Source organism: Falco peregrinus, chromosome W, assembly GCF_023634155.1.
Source record: "Falco peregrinus isolate bFalPer1 chromosome W, bFalPer1.pri, whole genome shotgun sequence".
Classification (NCBI taxonomy): domain Eukaryota; kingdom Metazoa; phylum Chordata; class Aves; order Falconiformes; family Falconidae; genus Falco; species Falco peregrinus.
This window is the reverse complement of record NC_073743.1, coordinates 24,901,719-24,918,653: the sequence shown is the minus strand read 5'-3', so window position 1 is coordinate 24,918,653 and position 16,935 is coordinate 24,901,719. Positions and strand designations below refer to the sequence as shown.

The following is a 16,935-nucleotide window of genomic DNA, read 5'->3' as shown; positions in this document are numbered from 1 at the left end:
CCAGCTTTGCTTTGGCCGGGAAAGCTGTCCCCACCCCAGCCCATCCCTACCTCTGCAGGGAGAGCAACTGGGCAAGGGGCAGGGGGATGGGGCTGCCTCCAAACCCAGCTCAGCACCCCTCAGTGTTTGATCCCCCTGAGTTCCACATACCAGAAGTGACCTAGGACCCCCCGTTCCAGCTTTACCACAGGCCTGTGAGGAATGAAAAAGATCTGTTCTACTAAAGCTGCTGGAAAAAGAGCACAATGGGTGCTTTGGGGTATCCAAAGTACAACAGGTGGGTCTGGGGCATCAGAAGGTCTCGTGGAGAAACTGCTACTTCTTTCCCCTTTACTTGCTTTCAATCAGGAGCAGCCCCTGCTTCTTGGTGTCTTCCTGGGTGAGGACAAGGCCATGGGTTTCGTCGTCAGAATCAAAGGGATCTGGAGGAGAGAGTGGAGTGGGCTGTGGAGGGTCTGTGGGGCCACCTCCGCTGTGCTCGTGTCCCTGGGGAAAGCCGGCACATTTTGGAGGACTGGTGGCAGCCCAGAGAGCCCTTGTGCAAGAGCCCTCAGGCATGGGCACTGCCGACTGGCTCTTCCACCCCAGCATCCCAGGGTGACCTGCAGAACCTGGGGATGCCACCACTGTGGCCCATCTTCAGTACTGCTGGGGCTTCCCATAAAGGTCTGGAGCTAGGAGGTGGTGGGTACAGCTTTGTTAAAAAAAGGTAGTAAGCTGCCAAAAGCTCATGGTCTCCTCCAAGAGCAGCCAATAGGAGGAGGCCACAGGCAGAGTCAAGCCCTGGTTATTCTTCACAACCAGGTGATTTTGAAGACAAGGCTCTCCCTCTTTGCCCCACATCTCTGGAGGCAGCTCATGGGCTGAGCTCTGCTGGGACAGTGGGAGATAGGCAAGGATGCCCAGAAATCCCAGTGGGCAGGGGCTGGGACGGTTGCTGTGGGACATGTCCCCGCTGTGCTCTCCTACCTTGGATGCTACAGCCTGCATCCTCCAAGGAAACCTTCAGGTTCTGTGAGTCATTGGCAGTTGTTTTCTCCAGAAAATGTCTGACCTTCACAAAAATCTGTGAAAGACATACTAGGTTAATTGCTGAAGGGGAAGGGGCTGTTCCGCCCCACCTCAATGTCCCCCTGGGGGACACACCCTGCAGTGTCCAGTGCCACCTGGGGCCGAGTCGATCCATGGCCCTTCCTTGGGGCCACCTCCATCCTCCCAGCTGAGAGGATGGCTTGAGATGGGCCATATGGGGAAGCCCCATACGGGTGCCCAAGGGCCACAGCAGGGATGGAGCCCCTGCGCACCTTGTTGTCCTCATTGGGGCTGTGCCTGTTGAGGAGCATGTTGGCCACCTGCTGCACCAGGTACTGCAGCTTCTGCTCACAGTGCCAGAGTTTCTCCTCCACCCCCATGGCCTTGGCAGAATCCTCCTGGAGTCAGAGAGAGAACAACCACCTTTGTGGGGAAAATGAGCCACTTGGGGGGACAGTGACTGCACAAAGTGTCACCGTGCTGTGCCGCTGCACCACCAGGCACCAGCCAGGGCCATATTCGTGCCAGTGCTGTGCGGGTACCTGGCCAGGCACAGTGATGCCAAGCAGGTGGACCAAGAGGTTGTTGATGCCATGTTCAAACTCGACCAGGAGGTCGTGGTTCCTCAGTATCTGGGCTCACATCTGCCTCAGCCGAGCCTCTTGCCACTGCAGTTTCATCCTCAGCTCCTCCTCCAGCACCCTGGAGCGAAACACATTCACATCCATACAACTGCACAGAGGTGCAGTGACACCCTAAATCTGTTGCAAAAGCTGCTCAGGTTGCCAACTGCAGAGCAGAGATGCTGCCTGCAACCCAGCTCCACACTGCTGGTACTACTTCCCATGCCAGGCAAGAAGTGGGGGTCCTCCTGCTGCAACACCAGGAGCTTTGGGTGTTTTGCCAGGCCCAGAGCTGGGGGAACCCCTTGCTCAGAAAACCTCCTGGTGCAGGAGGGGTGGGCGGCTGCAGTGGGATGGAGGAAGGGGTGCCCTATTGTGTCGGGGCACCTGGGATGCACATATCTCCCACCAAGGGCAGTGGCCCAGTTGGCACAACTGTCCCAAGACCAGCAGCACCTGTTTGTGTGTGAGGGCTGGTGAAACTTCAGTTCAGCCTGTTTCAGCTCCAGCTCCTGCAGCCTCTCCTTCAGTGCCTGCTTCTTCTCCTTGTATTCCTTGATGTACTGCTCCAGGCCCACTGAGGACTTTTGCTGTGCCACGAGCCTGCTGGGTATGTCCTGGCTAGGGGAGAGCATGAGAACTCAGCCCATGGTGCTCCTGCAGGGTACAGGATCCAGGCTGTGGCCTCGTGCAGGTTCATGTACCACGGACCAATGCAAGCTCATGTCACAGACAAGAGCAGCGCCATCCTTGCCCGCACCAGAGGGCCTTTGGGGGGCTCCTGAGGCAGAGGAGAACAGAGAGCCCCGCAATGAAACAAAGCAAGAAGAGAGGTCTCAGCTCCCTGGGGCCTGAGCAGCCATGAGTTTTACCAGAGAGGGGTTTTTACGTTACCTGGAAATTGGAGCACTGCACCACAGCCTTGGCCTTCTCCATCTTCCCAGTCACCATGGCCTCACACTCCATCTGTGCAGGAGCAAAATCATGGACTCAACGACATATTAATATGATCCTAGTTGAAGCCGCTTTACTTAAGTTTCTGCAAGCTTATATACAATTTTCATATTCATACACACGTCACACAATTCTATTGGTTACATACACTGTTCACACGCTGCTATACAGATACTAATTGGTTAAAAGCATACAAGCGGTTAGTCCCATCATTAAAATTGTTGACATCCTTGTGGTCATCAGTTCCCAGCTCAGCTCCTGTTTTTCTGCCTGCTTAACTGCCAAAGATCCTGTTTTCTTTGTTCCAGGTGTCTTTCTCACACAACCTTGTGGCCTTGCTGAGCAGATAAAGCTTTTAATCATATCAAGCTGCTAAAGCAAGAGCAATTTTTGATAGGCCACATGTCCCTTTTCTTCCAAAAACATTGCCACACATCTGGGACCTAATGGCCTCTGGCCTGGTGCCTGGTGTGGGAGGGAAGTGGCAGGGAAGGATGCCTGCGGCTGTGTGTGCGTCCCACCCCCTTGCACCCCCACCAGGCACTCACTAGTGGGTCCTGCGGGTGCAAGGTTGGGAAGTCCACGGTGAGCTCATACCTGGCTTGCTGCAAGGATGTTCATTGTCACACCCCAAGCTGCTGGCACCTGAGGGGAGCTGGCCCTGCAGCCCCCCCACCTGTGGGGGGTTCAGCACTGATGCCTGCCATCTGCCCACAGCCTGGCCTGTGTCGGGACCCCCAGATCACTGCTCTCAGATGCCTTTTGTATGTTTCCTTGAGCCAGAGTCTGTCTACGTGCACCTTCTGGGTGGCCAGGGAGCGGTACGTGCACGCTTTCTCTGCAAGGAACTGGCTTCCCCTCCTGGCCATGTCCTCGTGGAGCGTATCAGAGAAGGGAGAAGTGTTTGCCAAAGCTAGAACAGACCTTTGGAAGTCAGCTGAACTTCTGGGATGGCCAGGGTCAAAAATGACCAGCCCCCGCCCCTGTCCCCTACCATGTAAGCAGGCTGGGAAGGAAGCTGGGCAAGGAGGGCTGGAGGGTGGAGCATGCTGACTTCACCATGGCTGGTGCTTCAGGCAGGCTGTCCCCAGCCCCAGGGCAGCCTGGCCCAAGAGCAAGACCTGTGAGGAGCTATGGAGTCATTGGGGTGCTGTGGGCAAGTCCAGCTCAGTCTCTTTTGCTCTTTATTGAAGGAAGACTCACCAGCTCGGGCACATGGTGCTGTCGGTGGGCTCTGGAGGGTGGGAAAGGGCCGAAAGGTGCCCCAAGCTATCTCATCTTGGTTCCATCAGCAGCTTTGAGGGCCTCCAAGGCCATGAGCTACACATCTTCTAGTTCCCCACGCTACAGCTTGGCCATCTTGCACAGGAGGTCCAGGTGCGGAGGCAGGCGGGCCAGCTCCTGGGACACAGGGAGCTGCAGCATGTCACCCCACTGAGCCCCAGGGGTCCCCCATGCTGTGACAGCAGATGGAGGGGAGCAGGAGGACCTCTCTGATGCAGGAGGGCGTCCCACCAGCACAGCCCCTTGGGAACCTCCTTGCCTTTGCAGGGGGAGCGGGCGGGATGATAGCATAGTGGGGAGGAGCTCACCTTCCTCAGGACATCCCACACCACCAGGTACAGAGCACTCACCTTCTGTCCAGTGTGGACTTTCAGGAGCATCTTCTCAATGTTTTTCTCCAGTTGGCAAAGCACCTGGGGCAGACACAGGGGAGTACACGAGGTGACCCCGCACACCAAGCCTTGCACACAGCCAGGGGGTGCAGGGGCTAGATTAAAGCCCTCCTCAGATGCTGCCACCCCAGGAAGGGGTCCTGGGTACCTGTGTCTGTGCCTGCCGCTTGTCACACATCTTGGCATCCTGCAGCAGCTGCTGCAGCAGCTCCTCCTGGACTTGGCTCCACTGCCTCACCTGGTATAGCAGCATGTTGTAGGTGTTCACCTGGTCATAGATTTCAGCCCGGAGCTTCTCCTGGGCCACCTGGATGTGAGCGTTCATCAGGCTGGAGACAGGGCTTGCTGGGCACCCATGGGAGAAGGGGGTCCTGCCTGGAAAACTCCCACCAGGGTAGAGCCAGGGATGCCGGGACATTGCTCCGGGACATGGTCACACATGGCAGGATGGGGTCTGGGAGAGCTTTGTTCTGTAGGGCTAGTTGGGGTAAGGCAGAGGTGGGCATCTGCTGATGGCAGTGGTGGGTCGGGCTTAGGGACTCTGCATAACCCAAACCCAGGGCTGTGTCACCTTGTGGCTTATAACCGGCTCATAACCTTGGGATGGGCATTGAAGGGAAGAGACAGCATCTCTCTCCCAGGGATGCAGCTGGATCTGCAGGAACCTGGGCAGCCCCAGGGACACAGAGGGTGGGACAGCCAGGAGCTCTGCTGGGGCAACAGATCTGCTGAGGGAGCTAAAGGAGGATCTGCACAGACAGGTACCACAGTGGAAAGGGACCCATGGGACCACACACAAACACCGCCTGTCACACCACACCATCCCTGGGGGGCTGTCCTTGTGCCGGCACCAGGTCCCTCTACCATGCACTCTGCTCTTCTGAGCATCCCTGGACCCCTAGCCCCCTGCAAGCAGCCCAAGCCCGCTGGACCCTGCCGTTACCTCCACCATCTTCTTGGCCAAAGTGGCCCTCAAGTACTTCTGCGCTCTGCAGGTCTCTGAGACAGTGAGCTGCTTGTGCTGTGGGCAGGAGAGGGGCAGAGAGAACATCACCACCAGCCTGGGGACAGTCACATCCTATTGTTGCCCTGTGCAGCCCGCTCCTGAGAGGACCGGTGGAGGAGCTGGCTCTTCAGGGCCAGCACCAGGCAGGGGTACAGCAGGAGGGACCTGCTGGTACCTTCTGGATAACAACCAGGGCATGAACGTCCTCCTGCACAGCCTCACACAGGTGGGGGAGCAGCTCTCTTCTGACTGAGCTTTTCCTTACATGACTGTGTGAAAAACTTCCTCCCTTGCTCTGGGGGACATGAAGGCACTGTTGGTACTGTGCAGGACAACGTGGGGACTGAGAGCCCCCTGCCCGTCCCGGGCCATCCCCGCAACGCCAAAGGGGCAGCACCTTGCAAGGCGATGGCAGAGCACAGCTCCTGGACACGCTGGCTGAGGTTTGCCTTGTGGCCCCGCGTGGTGCTGGTGCTCCTGCCTCAGCCCTCCAGCCTTGCTGCACTTGTGGCAGCTGTTGCAGCTCTACTGCCCTGTGGAAATGCCTTCATCGTGCTGTGAGGACATTGCTGGGCTGTGACACCACAGAGCTGAGCTCCCTGCACTGGCAGAACTGTCGCCATGGCACCTCCAAGTGCCGCACACCACACACCTCCTGCTCGGCCATCACCTCCTGCTCAGCTATTGCCGTCCACGGCCCCTTCCTCTCTGCTTCTGTGGGCAACAGATTAAGTAAGAACCAATTACTAAGGCAGCCAAAGGCAAGGCGGGCAGCAGGGTCCCAGCACCGTGGCTGCAACAGTTGCAACCCACCCAGCTGGGGGACCCCTCCAAGCCCCCCACCAGAAACAGCGTGAGGGCAGGTGCAGAGAAAATACATGGACATATATACCCAAACACACCACCAGCACTCTCCTGGAAGCTGCCAGCTGGTTTCAAATGGCAAGAGGAGTCTATTACTACCTGTCACGGTCCACTCAGTAGAGGAGGGAGAGTGGGAAGCTGCTTCTGCTGTTGCATGTCCGGTGCGGATGTTACCAAAATCTCGGAATGAAGAACTTATCGACACCAATGTGATGTAGATAAGCAGACACTTCTTTATTGACGGCCGGGTGCGTGAGCAAGTCCTCTCACGATCAACGCACACCAGGTCCCAAAATCAGATTCCATATATAGAACTTATTCATACATATTCATTAATTATTCATGCATAATCATAACATTTCCCGTAAATCATTTACATACTCTCCTCCTATATCTGATTATGCGCAGTAAAGCTTAGAAAGGTCCAGAAATGGGTCTAGGGTACGATTTGGGTAGGTGGTATATGAGTCGGTGGTCGCGATCTCCCCCTGCCGGAATTACCTTTTACTAAAGTTCACAGTTTCTTGGCAGGTAACTACAAGCTGTTCCAGTCGACTCTCCCCGGTTTCCATTAATCTCATATTCTGACATTTCAATACACCTCTGCGTACAGAAGACTGGTTAAATACAATGGAACCTTTCAACCCTAGAGTTATTACAATAGTTCCAGGCTCTTCTTCTAGCCTTGGTACAAGACGTACAAAAGATTCCATAACAACTCTTATTGCATAGCTGCAAGTTTCCTATAAAATTTTTTTTCCTTATCCTTCTATATTTTAATTCTATTAAATGATTTTATAAAATCAATTAATTAATCAAATAGAATCAATCAATTTTAACTTATTAACTAATCGGTAACATTTCCCCCCTTTGAAAGTGTTGAAAATCATTATTTCAATACTTTCACATTATTCATATATCTTTTGTTTCAACATATTTGGGTAATGGATCATGTCTTGGTGAAATAGTTGGTACTTCTCTCATAATCATACGACTCACTGCAATTCTATTGGTAAACTGTTTCTTCAGACATGCATATACTAGCATGCTCATCAAAAAGACAACTAGTAACAGAAACAAAATCTTAATTATAGATTGTATCCAAGAGCTCAATTTCCATCCCAGTTTGTTAAAAATTTTCCCAAGCCAATCTTCTGACATATCCTTTTGAATTGCTTCAGTTTCTTTTTCAATTTTTCCTAATAGGTCTAGATCATGTTCCACATCCTGAGTGACATTTGGAATGTGGATACAACAGTGGTCCAGTTTATCCTTAAGATATCCACACACTCCATGTTCTTTAAGTAGGAGCATATCTAGTGCCATTCTATTTTGTAAAGTCATTCTAGAAGTTGCCTGTAGTTGTATATTCAATTCCTTAAACCCCTTCTTGGTAACGTTTGCCAATTTTTCCACTTGACCAGTTAAATGATAGAGCCATGCTCTGTTTCTATATGAAGCTATAGGATTTAAAAGTGATTCCAGTGCCCAGCCAATTTTCACTCCTGTAGATGGTTCATTCCAAATATCATCATTTATCCCTGATCTCTTTATTCGTTTTAATTCTAGATTCTCTAGAGATCCTTTAAATGGTGATTTCTTCCAAATCGGACACAATGTTGGCATGCCTAATGTGATTTGTTTCACCTTACCATCTAATGGTAGGTGTGTTGTCCAGGTTCCATCACTTAATGCCCAAACTAAATGTCCTGGACTTCAAATAGTAGATTTTCTACAACTAAACAAAGTTCCTCTTCTGACTGTAAAGGCGCTGGTTAAATTGAAAGTATTCTTAAGACCTCGACAAAAACAACCATATTTCAAAGCAGCAGCCAACGGAGGAATTCTTTGAATTACTAAGTCTGCATTACTACAATCATACACTTTTTCACATTTCCACCATGGCACTATTTTATTTTCCTTCTCTCCCGATGTAGTTGACCTATCATCTACCCAGGGTAATACTGAAAAAACCTTTCCATCCCAGGTAAAACACCAAGAAATTCTTGCTATATACTGAAAATAGGAAAATATGGACATAGACCATATAGAGTCCCACTGGTCTACTAACTGGGTGCTCTGGTCAGTTTCGTTACACTTCCATTCCATAACACTTTTGCTCACGTTAATTTTAAATTGTTCATCATAAGAACACCATCCCACAGTCTTAAATCTTCCTATTTTGGTAAAAACATAGTTTAACAATTTTTCACAATCCGCCAGACTACCTGGAGTTTTCCACTGTTTTCTAGTGACTTTTACTTGCTCATACCATTGAGTCACTGGCCTCTGTTCACAATAATTGGTTTCATTTTTATGTTCCAGGTTAGTCAAATTCATAGTTAAAATTCCCCATGGAATAGATTCACCTACTGCCCTCGATATTGGCAAACAAGCAGTGATCTGCGTGATGTTTTGTAAATTGGCAAATTCTTTAATCAATCCTACCATCAAATTTTTCTCAGCCATTTGTTTGGGAATGTCAATCACTTGTTCTGTTTCTATTTGTCTTTTGTTCCTATCCACCAACACTACCAACCAAAAGAAAATCCAAAAACCAATCATAACCTGATATGCAAAATTAAACATGTTTCAAAGTCAATTTTAAGTCTCTGAGCTACGTTTCACAATCTTCCACGGAATAGATGCTTTCTTCACTCGAGTATAATGTATCCAAGCATCCGATTCTGCAATTTTGATAGCTGTAAAAGTGGTTAGCAGTATCTGGAAGGGTCCTCTCCAGCGCTCCTGCAAAGGTTCGGAGGTCCAATTCTTCACATAAACATAGTCTCCCGGCTGGAAATCATGCACTGAATTTTCCTGGAATAAAGGTCTATTCCAAATTACTGCACTCTGAATTGCAGTCAAAGTTTTTCCTAGAGAAAGCAAATAGTTATATACATCCTGCTTTCCTTTCACGTGTATGTTTGGATTTGGTTATGGAGACTCATATGGTTTTCCATATAATAATTCATAAGGACTGACTGAGGTTCCACTCTTTGGTTGTACTCTGATTCGTAATAATGCCAATGGAAGTGCCTGAGGCCACTTTAAACTGGTTTCTTGACAAATTTTACTTATTTGTCGTTTCAAAGTTTGATTCATCCTTTCCACTTTCCCACTAGATTGTGGTCTCCAAGACGCATGTAAATCCCAATTAATACCCAATACTTTGCTAACACTTTGGACAACTTCAGCAAAAAAGTGTGGACCTCTGACAGAGGAAATTCCAATAGGAACTCCAAATCTCGGAATTATTTCTTGTAATAACCACTTCACAACCTCTTTTTGCTTGTGTGGTGCGACAGGGAAGGGCTTCTGGCCATCCTGTAAAAGTATCAACCCTTACCAGGATGTACCGGTACCCATTTTGTCTAGGCAGCTCTGAAAAATCTACTTGCCAGTAATCTCCAGGTTCTGTACCAGATTTCAGTCTACCCATTTGAACCTTTTTCTTAATCATTGGATTATTTTTCAAACATACTTCACACTTTGCAGTTACCATTTTAGCTATTCCTAACATCTTAACTGATATTACTTGCTTTCGTAAAAATGTTACTAAGGCTTCTGCCCCCCAATGACATTCTTGATGTCTCATTTGAATTATCTCTCTCATCAAAAGAGGTGGAATTACTACTTGCCCGTTAGGAGTTACCCACCATCCCGCTAAGTTTTTCTTAGCATTTAATAACTGACCCAATTTGTCATCTTCTTCTGAATATCTCGGTTTTTCCCTAGGAAGGGTTACTGTTTTAGAAGGAATTATTGCCATTTGCAATGCTTGTTTCTTTGCTACCCTTTTTGCAGTCCTATCAGCTAAATTATTCCCAGCTATTATTTTTGTATTCCCACTCTGATGTGCCTTACAGTGCATGATTGCTACTTGATCTGGCTTTTGAACTGCTTGTAATAATCGTAAGATCTCTGTTTGATGCTTAATATTTGATCCTTGAGAGGACAATAACCCCCTCTCTTTCCACAAAGCTCCATGGACATGCACTACCCCAAAGGCATATTTTGAATCAGTCCAGATATTTACTCTCTTGTCTTTGCTTATTTCTAAGGCTCGAATTAAAGCGATGAGTTCTGCCTTTTGGGCTGATGTGGTACTCGCCAATGCTCCTGCTTCTATAACTGTAGTCTCTGTTGTTACCGCATATCCAGCGTATCGAACTCCTTGTTCCATGAAGTTGCTTCCATCAGTATACAGTTCCCAGTCTGGTCGCTCCAATGGCACATCCTTCAGATCTTCACGACTGGAATAAACATACTCGATGGTAGCCAAGCAATCATGTTCCAGTCGTCCTTCTTCCTGTATGGAACTTAAAAACACTGCAGGATTTACCAGGTTAGTTGTCTTTAGAATCACATCATCTTGTTCAGTCAATACTATCTGGTATTTCATCATTCAGCTAGGGGACAGCCAGTGTCCCCCCTTCTGTTCTAGGACAGTTATCACCATGTGTGGAACATAGACTGTTATTGTTCTTCCCAAAGTCAATTTCCGAGCTTCTTGTATGAGCATCACTGTTGCGGCCACTGCTCGAAGGCAGTTCGGCCACCCTTTACTCACTGTGTCCAGTTGTTTAGAGAAATATCCGACTGGTCGTTTCCAACTTCCTATCCTCTGGGTTAACACGCTCAGTGCAAGGTGTTGTCTTTCATGTACAAACAGCTGGAAATCTTTGGTTAGATCCGGCAGTCCCAAGGCAGGTGCAGACATTAAGGCACGTTTCAACTCTATAAAAGCCTTTTGTTGTTGTGGGCCCCATACAAAGGGAGAGTTCTTTTGGGCCTCATACAGCGTTTTAGCTATTAGCCCATAGTTCATGATCCAAAGGCGACACCACCCAGTCATTCCCAAAAATGCTCTGAGTTCATGAATATTTCTCGGCTCAGGTATACTACAAATAGCTTCTTTGCGATTTTTTTCCTAATTGTCATTGTCCTTTTGAAATCTCAAAGCCCAGATATATCACAGTCTGGCAGGCTATCTGGGCTTTCTTTCTGGACACTTTATATCCATTTAGTCCCAGAAAATTCAAGAGGTCAATAGTCACCTGTATACAGGTAAGTCTTTCTTCTGTAGCTATCAGTATGTCATCCACATATTGTAGGAGTAAATGTCCAGGCCTTGATTTATCCTGTTTCCAGATTTCAAGTTCCTTTGCTAATTGATTTCCAAAAATAGTTGGACTGTTTTTAAATCCTTGGGTAATCTAGTCCATGTCAGCTGCATCTTTCGCCCGGTTTGAGGATTTTCCCATTCAAAAGCAAACAGTTTTCAGCTTTCCCTTTCCAAAGGTATACAAAAGAAAGCATCTTTTAAATCAAGCACTGTAAACCACTGATAATTCTCCCTCAATGCTGTTAACAGTGTATAAGGGTTTGCTACTACAGGATAAATATCCTTAACTATTTGATTTACTGCTCTCAAGTCTTGTACCAGTCTATATTCACCCAAAGGTTTTCTGACTGGTAAAATAGGAGTATTATACTCAGATTCACATTCTTCCAAAATTTTATACTCCAAAAATTTATCAATCAATTTCTTCAATTCCTGTCTCACTTCTGATTTGATTGGATATTGTTTAATTCTCACTGTTCCTGCACCTTCCTTCAAATCTACTTTAACCGGTTCTGCTAGTTTCGATTTGCCAGGTATATCTGTCTCCCATACAGTAGGGATCACTGCCAAATCCACCTCCGGTGGAATTTCTTGTTCCTTTACCTTTTCTTGTATCATCAAAACTTCTCCCGTTTTTGACTCGGGTATCTTCAAAAAGAATTCTCCTTCATCAAAAACAATTTGTGCATTTAATTTAGATAATAAATCTCTTCCTAACAAGGGTACCGGACATTCTGGTACATACAAAAATTCATGTGTAATTATTTTATTTCCAAATTTCAAATCTATGGGTTGTAGGAATGGCCTGTTTTCTTCTTTCCCTGTTGCTCCTTTTATATTGGCTGTTTTTGTTCCAATTTTTCCTTTAGAAGTATTTAATACTGAAAATGTCGCTCCCGTATCTACTAAAAATTCAACTTCTTTATCTCCCAGCTTAATTTTAACCAGAGGTTCAGCTGGGTTCCCCTCCGGTCCCCTTCAGTCATCTAAAACCATTACTTTGGCAAGGTCGTGAGAAACACTCCTGTTTCTGGGGCAGTCCTTTTTCCAATGTCCTTCCTCTCTACACAAGGCACACTGATTTATTCCTAAGAGGGTATTAAATTTCCGATCACCACAATTCATATACCCTCCTCTTCCATTAAATCCTCGTCCTCTTCCTCTGCCCCTTCCTCTATCTGCTGTTCCTGCCATTACTGCCAATAAATCTATTCTCCTTGTTCTTCTTTCTTCCTTTCCTCTGTTATTATATACCTTCCATGCCACTTCCAACATTGCATTTAAACTCCTTGAATTCTCTCCCTCCAGTTTCTGGAGTTTTTCCTTATATCTGGTGCCGATTGTCCCATAAAGATCAAAGCCAATTGTATCTGTGCTGCCTCTGTTTCCACTCTCAAATCAGTGTATTTTCTAGCAGCTTCCTTTAATCTTTCCAAAAATGCTGAGGGAGATTCATTTTTATCTTGTCTTACTTCATATAATTTAGACCAATTTAGAGATTTAGGCATGGCATGTCTAATCCCATATAAAACCCATTTTTGATACCGCTTCAGTCTTTCTCTATGTGCCACATTATTTGGATCCCACTGCGGATCCCCAGATGGAAAATTCTATTGTTCCACCTGTTATTCCACTCATCACATCCAACTCTGCCTGTGCTTTACCGGCTTTTAATACCATTTGCTTCTCTGTATCATCTAACAAATTAACCAGGATCACCTGTAAATCATTCCAGTCTGGATTCTGTGTTCTAATTATAGTATCTACCACCTTGCCCACTTTTTCAGGATCTTCTCTATAGTTTCCTGCTGCCTGTTTCCAAGTCATCAAATCCGTAGCTGTAAAAGGTATTTTCACATAGACTGGTCCATCACTGCCAACTCCCTGTCGCAGGGGAGCTATTGTATGGGTCTGTTGCCGAGTTCTCCGTGAAACAGGAGTATGAATTACAATCTCCGATAATCTTTCTCCCACATCTCCCGTTCCACTGCTATCCGGTTCAATCGCTGGTTCTTGTATCCTTAATTCTCGACCCTGATTCATTTCTCTCCTAGGAGGGGATATATCTAACTCTGGTCCATCGTCATTCTCAATAACAATCCTTTTCTTCAAACAACCTTTCCCAATCTCACAAGTTGAACAACACTTTTTCACTTTCTTATTATCAGCGGTTACAGCCATTACTAAATTATCTCCAATAGTTAACTTACATTCCTCCTGCCAATCTTTTCTTTGTCTCAAGTAAAAGAACAAATCCACATATGGCATTTCACTCCATTTCCCTTCTCTTTCACAATACAACATTAACTGCAAAATAGTGTTATAATTCAGTGTCCCGTTCATGGGCCACTTTTCCTGATCTTCTAATATATATAGTGGCCACTAATTATTACAATATTCAATCATCTGGCTCTTTGGCAAATCCTCATATAAATCCCCCCAATGCGCCAATAAACATCCCAATGGAGAATTTTTCGGGATTTTATCATTTAACACAAGATTACCCAAGCTTTTACTTTTAAACAACCGAGTTAACTTAGTTGCCATGGTGTAATTACCCACAGTACAATACACAATTATTCAACTCTATCACTCCGATCCGCGGATCCACACTCCACACTCGCTTTCGTTTTCAATTATACGTCTCACTGTTACAGCCACACTCACACTTTCCCACAGTTACTTTAAACAAACATATAACACAATATTATACCTCTTAATTTTCTTCTTAATACACAAACTCACAAAACAACAAAGAAAACAAACGTATAACACAATATTATACCTCTTAATTTTCTTCTTAATACACAAACTCACAAAACAACAAACACCAAAAACTTCTAACTTCTTGTTAGAGGCACTACCTTAGAGAACACTATAGCATATAGTTTCTCTTGTCTACACTTTTGTCCAACCCTGCAATAGCTTTTGCTTATGTCTTACGGGCAGACACCTAGGCTTCCACTTCCACAAGGATCCTTTTAGTCCAACCCTGCAATAGCTTTCGCTTATGTCTTACGGGCAGACTCCTAGTCCTACCCTGCGCAGCTCTTTCACCGCGTCTGACAGGTAGACTTACTCAGTGGGACTCCAACCCACTGGTGGGACTCTATCCCACTCTTTCCCATACAATTATTATAGTGCACTTACTTACTACAATTAAAAAAAAGAAGTGTCTTACCCAAAAATCCAGGGAACGTCGCGAAGAGCCTTACGGATCGGGGATCGATGGGTGTCCCCGAGAAATCCTCGGTGCCGGCCGGAACCGATCAGGTCCCCGACTCCTCCGGTCTCCTTCAGCGAGGTCCCATCTGGGTCTCCAAAACTGTTACCGAAATCTCGGAATGAAGAACTTATCGACACCAATGTGATGTAGATAAGCAGACACTTCTTTATTAACGGCCGGGTGCGTGAGCGAGTCCTCTCACGATCAACGCACACCAGGTCCCAAAATCAGATTCCATATATAGAACTTATTCATACATATTCATTAATTATTCATGCATAATCATAACATTTCCCGTAAATCATTTACATACTCTCCTCCTATATCCGATTATGGGCAGTAAAGCTTAGAAAGGTCTAGAAATGGGTCTAGGGTACGATTTGGGTAGGTGGTATATGAGTCGGTGGTCGCGATCTCCCCCTGCCGGAATTACCTTTTACTAAAGTTCACAGTTTCTTGGCAGGCACCTACAAGCTGTTCCAGTCGACTCTCCCCAGTTCCCATTAATCTCATATTCTGACATTTCAATACACCTCTGCGTACAGAAGACTGGTTAAATACAATGGAACCTTTCAACCCTAGAGTTATTACAATAGTTCCAGGCTCTTCTTCTAGCCTTGGTACAAGACGTACAAAAGATTCCATAACAACTCTTATTGCATAGCTGCAAGTTTCCTATAAAATTTTTTTTCCTTATCCTTCTATATTTTAATTCTATTAAATGATTTTATAAAATCAATTAATTAATCAAATAGAATCAATCAATTTTAACTTATTAACTTATCGGTATCACGGACTACTACTTTACCAGATGGTTCAGTGCCCACTGCGTGGAAACCTTTTGATTGGAAATTTATGCAGCAGCTACGACAGGCCGTTACACAATATGGATTACAATCTGAACCAGTCAAACACTTGTTGAATTATTTGTTTGACTCGGAAATTATGACACCCAGTGACTGTGCTTCGCTAGCTAGGTTGCTACTTACTCCGGCACAGTATTTACTTTTTGAAAAGGAATGGGAACGTCAAGTGCGTAAGACTTTGCTGCAGCCCAGGGCTCAAGGGCATCCCCTGTGTGATGTTAAAGAGGACATGCTGTTAGGTGGGGACATTTATGCCAACCCTAAGGTACAATTAACGTTTTCCATGGAAATGCATAATGCCTCTGCCCTGACTGCAAAACAAGCCCTGATGCTTGTTTGTCGGAACGTAAGGCCCCTTCCTTTACAACAGTCAAACAGGGAACAACGGAGCCATTTGATAGTTTTGTAAACCAGCTAGTGCACGCCTTGGACCAAAACCACAGTATGACCGAGGACCTTAAAGTACAAATGCTCCAGATGCTAGCTTTTGAAAATGCTAATCCAAGGGCCAAGACGATTCTGTCCACCCTTCCCCGAACGGCTCCAGTGGTGGAAATGCTGGAGCGAATGGTAAACAGCGCATCTGCCCAGCAAGCCGCCTTCATCTCTGATGCTGTAAGTTCTGCTGTATCTACAGCCATGCAAAACCATACCCAGGCGCTGGCAGCTGTTCTTAAACCTGCCGTGCGACCGCGAACTACACAAAAGGCTTATACGGGACCTTGTTTTTGCTGTGGTGGGAAAGGTCATCACCGTCGTAACTGCTTGTGGAGCGCGAACGGCGGCTGCGTGCAGACAAAAGTGGTCCCGCCACCGCAGGCCCCGGTCTCCCAGCAACCCGGGGAAGCTTGGGAATCGACTTGGTGACAGCAGTAGATGTCACTCTGTTTGAATATGACAACGCAAAAGATTCCAACCACGACCTTTGGCCCGATACACTCCTCGTGTCAACAATTTGGAGCTCTCCTGATAGGCCGATCTTCAGCTGGACTAAAAGTTATCTTTGTAATTCCGGGACTAATTGATGCGGATTATACGGGACAGATTGTTATTGTGGTTTACACATTGTATCCGCCTCTCCACATACCGCGCGGAAGTAAAATTGCTCAATTAGTTCCCATGAGAAATTTCACAAATAGAGTATGTGCGCCACCTTGTGACTCTTTGCCGAATCGTGGGAATAACAACTTTGGGTCTACAAATGAACTTGTATGCTTCACTATGTCAATGAACAACTGCCCAGAAACTAGAGTCACATTACGGAGAGGAAATTAAACTTGTACTTTTGTTGCACTTTTTGACACAGGAGCTGATGTTACTATCATCACCCGACATGTGTGGCCTAGACATTGGCCTACTAGACCGGCTGCAGAAGGAGTCAGCGGCGTCGGGGGTGTCTCACTGCCACATTCTAGCACGGAGCCGATCATTATTCAAGTGGAAGACAAAATAGCATCAGCACATGTACTGATTTTACCTTTACCAGATGGCATCTCTGCCCTCATCGGCCGCGAAATGACTCAGTTGGGAGTAGTGTTAACTACCCCTGGTACGGTTTTC

The 16,935-nt window shown here is 46.6% G+C and overlaps 1 pseudogene; it reads right to left on the bottom strand.

Moving 5' to 3' along the window:
- Positions 1-330: 330 nt before the first annotated feature.
- On the bottom strand, positions 331-10,355 carry LOC129783066 (coiled-coil domain-containing protein 183-like; annotated as a pseudogene).
- Between the last annotated feature and the right edge of the window lie 6,580 nt (positions 10,356-16,935).